At 43.4% G+C, this 7,520-nt stretch overlaps 1 long non-coding RNA gene across 1 annotated transcript; it reads left to right on the top strand.

Moving 5' to 3' along the window:
• Positions 1 to 1,041: 1,041 nt before the first annotated feature.
• LOC131901415 (uncharacterized) lies at positions 1,042 to 5,938 on the top strand. Its single transcript, XR_009376530.1, has 2 exons — positions 1,042 to 1,148; positions 5,750 to 5,938. It is a non-coding gene; the product is annotated as an uncharacterized LOC131901415 (long non-coding RNA).
• The last annotated feature ends 1,582 nt before the right edge of the window (positions 5,939 to 7,520 follow it).

Here is a 7,520-nt window from a genome sequence, read left to right as displayed (position 1 = left end):
GCCTTACAAGAAACACACTCTGCTTTTGAGAAAAGAGCACTCTTCTACTCTACTGTGTTTCCTATAAAACCAGAACAGAGAGCTTGCTCAGAACAAAAGAACTGTGCTTCCTACACACATGGGCCATATCTACTTCAACTCTGCTTAGGAAACTGACAAGAACAGTAGCTTCCCTTCAGTCCAGTACACTCTACTTGCTGGGAACAGATGCGAATGCTATTTGTACTGTGTATGGCAAAGGGAGTGCAATAGTGACTCTCCTTACCAGAAAACAACTCTTGCTCGTAGGACCAGAAACTGCATGTCATTAAACTCCATTTCTGACTGGGAAACAAACACTAGCTTTTCTTACAGGAAACACACTCTGCTTTTGATAAAAGAGCACTCTTCTAATCTACTGTGTTTCCTATAGTGCCAGAACAGTGAGCTTGCTTAGAACAAAAGAACTGTGCTTCCCACACCACGGGCCATATCTAGTTCAACTCTGCTTAGGAAACTGACAAGAACTGTAGCTTCTCTTCATTCCAGTACACTGTACTTGCTGTGAACAGACGCAAGTGCTATTTGCATTGTGTATCGCAATGGGAGCGCAATAGTGTGTCAGGAGCCAAGTAGCCTAACTGATTCTCATGGGAAAAAGCAGTGTACCCAATCTTCCGTTAACAGTTTCAATAGCAACCATTTTTCAACAAAACCACAGTATGTACCTTTTGATCTACTCCCTGAAACATAATGGTTTGCTGTATGGTCCGTTGATCAGGCCTTGGAACAAAGAGACCTTTTCCTGAACCCTACCTTACCCTAACTTCCTCCTAGTAACTTTCCATACCCCTATCTACTTCTCCTAGCTCCTAGCATATATAAACCCGATTCCCCTTGCAATAAACGAGACCTTGACGCAACTCAGACTGACTTTGTCTTCCTTTACGCGCCTGGTCTCCTTTCTCTCTCACCCCCATTGATCTTTCAGGAGGTGCCTCCTCGGGTCTCATCAAATAACGTGGCCCGCGGGACGGGTCAAGTGGCGCCCAACGTGGGGCTCGAGGCACGGTGACCTACCGGACGACGGATAACAAAAGGGGCCCTGGAGAGAATTAGGGTAGAGACGCCCGGACCGCATCACTCGTGCAACGCGGGAGAGTCTTGAGGTAAGTGTCGTCCAATCGATCAATGGGAAAAAATTTATCTAAAGAGGCTGTTTTTTTAAAGGAGATGAAAGGGAATCTTCGGGAGAGAGGACTAAGAGTTAAAAAAAGGATTTAGTAAAGTTCTTCCAATATGTGGAGGAGAAATGTCCCTGGTTAGTGATTAATGGACCAGGAATTCACCCTTTGACTTGGAACAGGGTTGGAAAAGATATTAACAAATTAATCAGAGACGGGGAAAATGTCCCCGATCCCTTTTTTAGTTTTAATGGTGTGATTAGAGATTTTCTAAAGGAAGCAGAGGGAGATGGGCGTGTTTCACATTTACTAGCCCTTGCAGAGGATTTTCTCTCAAACTCCCCCTGCCTGACACCCAAGTGTCCAGAGGTTTATTACATCTACCGGTAAGAGCGCTCTCTGTCTTGCTGTGTCTCTCTGTCTTGTTACTTTTGTTTTGTACTTTGCAGGCTCAATTTGTACTTTTCAGGCTCTCACTGGGACAGACGTGTCCAGACAGTGAACCTGGCGGTGAAGGGAGACGTCCCAGAGCCCTAAAGCCACCTCAGAGGTGACGATCTGGTTTAGGAGCATCTTTGGGTATCTTCCCCCACGGTGGGAGGAAGTGCCACTTTGTATTTTGTCCTGGGAATTTGTCAGAGCCATTTTGTTGGTTTTTTGTATGTTTTGTTGTGATCATTGTTACTTTACTCTCTTCTTCTCTTCCAAGAAAAAAGGTGCATGTCTGACTGACAGGGATGTGGAAGCCCCTGATGTCTGTTTAATTAAGGACAGAGATCCTCCAGTCTGGATTGTTTTTGGTGTGATTGAGCCTGGAGGGTCAAAACCTTCCCCCCCCCCAAAGCACATCAAGCTGTCATTGTTCTTGGAGCTTTGTTGGTTGTCTCGTTGGGACAAAGTTTTTTCGTGTGCCCTTGGTCTTGTGTGTAATGTGTTAATTGTTTTCATTGTTGACTTGACTGTGACGGACGTTATGGGACAGTTCCCTTCTTCTCCACTAGACCTTTGCCTAGCCCACTGAAAGGATGTGTGAGCCACAATAGAGGGAACTGGGTCCCCCACCCCCACTCCCCGACTGAACTGAGATAAACAGGTATCCCCTGCCAGGTGGGGCTTGCATACTGCAGGAGGGGCTTGCTAGCTGTGAATGAGGCCGTCGTCTCAGTGCTGATGTTCCGGTTCTTGGATTGTCTGTGTAAATGTTATTTGTTTTTGTCTACTAACCTCCCTTATTTTTCTAGAGGAAGAGGAGGAGAGAGAGGCATAACAAAGGCTACCTCCATCCCCCCCTAGCTCTCTTGCTATCAGGACTGCAGCCAGCTGGCTGCCCTCAGGAGGGTGGGGGTGCATGCTCTCGGTACAGGCGGGCAAAGACGGGAACTTTGGACAGAACAATGGGGACTGCCTGCAACTGACAAAAACTGTGTGTACACTGAACAGAGAATCTGACTTTAGTCAGAAGAGTTAACAAAAACTTTTTTTCAGGAACACTGGCAGCCAAGGACACGCTCTATGCCCACTGCTCCCCCTCCCTTCCTTTACTGTGATAACTTCAAGGTTTCTTCTGCCGGCCAGCAGCTTCTCTTGTTAACCCTTCTCTGTCCTGGTATTGCTTAAAAAGAAATGTTAAATTTACCAGTTCAAGACACTGGGAAAATTATGCTTTTGTTTCCACAGGAAAAATAAAAATTTACATGGGTTTTGGTCATTTGAGTTCAATGGGTTACAAATACTTGCCATCATTTAAGAGACTTGGTTTCAAATTATTGTTGGTTAAGATAAAAAAATGTTTAAAAAAATATATAAAATACAAGTTATTAGAATACGTAAAAACAAGGTATAAAGGTCTGAGGATAAAAAGGCTTATATAATGATTTAAAAAAATGACTTAAGATATATAAAAATAATGAAATATGTTTCAGATTTCTTTGTCTTGCTATTCTGCTGTTACATTGAGACTCCAAAGGGTCATAGTTGTAAAAATGTCTGTCTACTCTACAGGTATGAATGAAAAATGTGGCCACATGTATGTTTGGTTTTGAATGTCTGAGTTTGCATGTCCTTTGTGTTAAGAAATACAAGTTAATACTGGTCATCTGGCTATTCAGATACTAGTTTAAAACATAAACTGTTCTATTTAAATAAAAAAACTGAGAGGTATATTTGACTAATATATTTATAGGAGAACAAATTGGCCTGGTTATTGTTACCAAATTTAGAGATATTTTTAAGATTGGGCCTAGATTTGTTTGGCTCAGATACATTTAATAGATAATGGTCCTCAAACCTGTCAAAGATCTGGTAAATATGGCATTTACATTATTTGATAAAAAGCTTACTATAGCAAACAGAGACTCCAAGCTCCCCAGCTCCTAGCAATGACTCCCAAGGAATGGCCAATTCCCCTATGCTATGTCAAAAGTATGTAGCTCAGTCTATCGATCCAGTGAGGGTCTAATACCCCGAAGTTTATATTATACATTATATGGATGATTTGTTAATAGCAGGGAAATCTGTAGAAAAAACACAAAATGTAGCTCAAAAGATAATTATCACACTTCAGGACCGAGGATTTCATATAGCTCCAGAGAAGATACAAACCCAATACCCCTTCCTGTTTTTAGGGTTCGAGTTACACCCGGACCTCCTCTATACACAAAAAAATCCAGATTAGAAAAGATACACTTCGTTGTCTCAATGATTTTCAAAAGCTTTTAGGGGATATCAATTGGCTGCGACCCTATTTAAAAATAACCAAGGGAGAGTTACGCCCCCTTGAGGATATCCTCAAAGGAGACTCCGACCCTCAATCCCCTAGATACCTTACTGTGGAGGCAGAGAGGGTGTTACAAAAGGTTGAAACAGCCATCACTCAACAACACACGGGATATTTTGACCCAACTCTCCCATTGTATTTGATCATTTTTTCTACAGATTTTGCCCCTACAGGCCTGCTTTGGCAAGAGTCCGTACCTTTACTGTGGGTACATCTTCCTATTACTAAAAGAAAAATCCTTCCTACTTATCCTTCCCTGGTTTGCCAATCAATAATGTTAGGAATAAAAGCCTCCACTCGATACTTTGGACATGACCCTGATATTATTGTTATGCCATATGATAAAGAGCAACTTGAATGGTTATGCACCCATAGTCCTGACTGGGCCATTCTTGTCTGCACCTATGAAGGGAAACTTGATACACAAATGCCCAGCAATAAACTCCTACAATTCTTCTCCCTTACTTCTTTTGTTTTTCTTAAAAATACCCGAATGGAGCCCCTCCCGGACTCCCCTGTGCTTTTCATAGATGGGTCAAGCAATGGTAAAGCTGCGTATGTCCTCAATGGCCAAAAGAATGTTATGACAACCCCTTTCAAGTCAGCTCAGCTGGTGGAGCTATATGCTGCCCTTGCTGTCTTTAAAGGTTTTGAAGATTGCTCCTTTAATTTGTATTCAGACAGTAGATATGTGGTAGGGGCTTTACAGGCTTTAGAAATGGTCCCAATAATCCAACCCATTACTCCCACCTTCCAAATGTTTTCTGAATTACAAAAATTAATCCGACAAAGGTCGCTACCCTTTTATGTTGGCCATATTCGTGCCCACACAGGCCTACCTGGACCCCTAGCTCAGGGAAATGAACTTGCAGATTCTGCTACACGTTCTATCTTGATTTCTCATTTGGAACATGATCAGGTAGCAGCCGCTCGTGAGGCGCACTGCCTTCATCACCTCAATGCTCAAACTTTGAGACTAAGGTTCTCAATCACTAGAGAACAGGCTAGGGAAATTGTAAAAAACTGTAAAAATTGCCTGATGCTCTTACCTGAACCTCATTATGGAGTAAACCCCAGAGGGCTTATTCCTGGACAACTATGGCAGATGGATGTCACCCATGTTCCTTCTTTTGGCAAATTAAAGTTTATACATGTTACTGTAGATACCTTCAGTGGATTTTTTTGTGCCTCTGCTCATAGTGGAGAAGCCACCAAAGATGTTATCAATCATATGTTACATGTCTTCACAGTGCTAGGTCAGCCGAAATGTATAAAAACTGATAATGGTCCAGGATATACTAGTAGCAAATTTAGACAATTTTGTTTACAATTAGGAATTAAACACTTCACTGGAATATCCTATAACCCTCAAGGCCAAGGTATCGTGGAGAGAGCTCACCAAACTTTAAAAAATACTCTTAATAAACTTAGCTCACAAGAGACACTATTTCCCCTTAAGGGAAACCACAAAGCTCTGCCTTCTCACACCCTATTCGTATTAAATTTTCTGACATTGGACGCTTTTGGAAAATCTGCAGCTGAGCGACACTGGCACCCAGAAACCAAACAAGGATATGCACAGGTCCTTTGGAAAGATCCAATAACTGGAAAATGGGGCAGTCCTGATCCAGTTATAATCTGGGGAAAGGGATCTGCATGTATTTATGACTCCAAGGAAAATGGGGCTCGTTGGCTACCAGAAAGACTGATTAAGCCTTACTCTGCACAGATTGCCTCCCTAGACTAAGGAAAAAATAACTGTTATGTCCAGGACACAACCCTGAGACAAAATTCTCTCTTTTTCTTTCAGAAATGCCTCCGGCTTGGAAAATAAAGGGAGCCACGGACATCTCAATGGCAGGACCTGTTCATCGCGAGCCTTGGAAAACCAACCCCTGCTTCATCGTTTGCTTACTACTCTTCCCCCTTCCCCTCTCCTGCATCTCCAAGGAAAGCCCCCATGCTATTAAAAAGCTTACCTGGCGAATTTTCACAGTAACAGGGGAGGAGGTCTGGAGCATTACTGCAAACCATGCTCCCTATTCCTGGTGGCCATCACTCACTCCTGACTTCTGTCAGCTGGCTGCAGGATTGAATTCTTGGGATATACCTACTATTGGCCAACACCAGTTAAATGGTACAGGGATTCAAACGATTCCAAACTGCAATCAATTTCCTTATAGTCCTAAAACCACTTGGACAAGCCCTTGTGGGACATTCCATGATAATGACCCTGCTGTGATGACTGTGTTAGTCCTACAGCTCATTGTAGGTTAGCACAATCTGACTTTTATGTCTGCCCTAAGGATGGTAGAAGCCGAGCCACAGCTGCTAGATGTGGGGGATTCGAGACCTTCTTTTGTGCTCGATGGGGTTGTGAAACTACAGGGGGCAGCTTACTGGGAACCAACTTCATCTTGGGACCTTATTTCAGTTACAAGGGGATACAGTAAGCCTAGCATGAATAGACATTTTTGCTTTAGCCCCTATACTGGGACAGCCTATAATCCCAGGCTATCATTACCTTTAAACATAACCTTCACCCCTCAGGGTAGGGCGAATCGAGAATGGCCCTCAGGAAAAACATGGGGACTCCGCTGGTATCTTGATGGTACAGATAAAGGAGTCATTTTCAAGATCTTGCTAACAATAGAAAACCTGTACCCACAGTCGATAGGACCCAATGTGGTTCTCTCTGACCAAAAAGTTCCCTCCAATCATGAAAAGGTGCCATCACCTCCTTCCCCCTCACCTCATCCTCGTCCCTTTCCCTACCATATAGGCACCGTGACTACCATCGTAGGTTCCAGTAATGGCACTCTCCTTACTCCTTTTGGAGGAACAGGAGATAGATTGTTTAATTTGGTCCAGGGAGCTTATCTGGCCCTAAATGCCACAAATCCAAACAGAACCTTGGGTTGCTGGCTCTGCCTTACCTCCAGTCCCCCTTATTATGAAGGAATCGCCTTTCAGTCTACTGCCAATAACCTCACTTCCCCGAGCAATAGGTGTCAGACTAAGCCACATAAACTAACACTCCCTGAAGTCTCCGGACAAGGTTCTTGTTTGGGCAAGATTCCATCAACCCATAGTCACCTCTGTAAACAAACTCTGACACCCTATAAAGGGAGCTATTATCTTGAAGCACCCAACGGGTCCTACTGGGCCTGTAACACAGGATTGACCCCTTGCATATCTGCTCAGATATTTGATGATTCCCATGAATTTTGTGTGATGGTCCAGTTATGGCCTCGTGTCACTTATCATCAAGAAAGCTCAGTGATGGAATTCTTTGAGCAGAGAGGCAGATACACTCGAGAACCTGTGTCGATGACTATTGCCCTATTGTTAGGTATTGGAGGCATTGCTGCAGGAGTTGGTACAGGAACTGCTGCCCTCATGCAGAGCAACCACCTTATGCAGTTACAAATGGCTATGACTACTGACCTAGAGGCCATAGAAAGATCCATTTCTGCCCTGGAGAAGTCTTTAACCTCGCTCTCTGAGGTTGTGTTACAAAATAGAAGAGGTCTGGATTTACTATTTTTAAAGGAGGGAGGTTTATGTGCAGCCTTGAAGGA

The sequence above is a fragment of the Peromyscus eremicus genome, unplaced genomic scaffold (assembly GCF_949786415.1).
Source record: "Peromyscus eremicus unplaced genomic scaffold, PerEre_H2_v1 PerEre#2#unplaced_79, whole genome shotgun sequence".
Classification (NCBI taxonomy): Eukaryota; Metazoa; Chordata; class Mammalia; order Rodentia; family Cricetidae; genus Peromyscus; species Peromyscus eremicus.
This window is presented reverse-complemented; position numbering and strand designations above follow the sequence as displayed.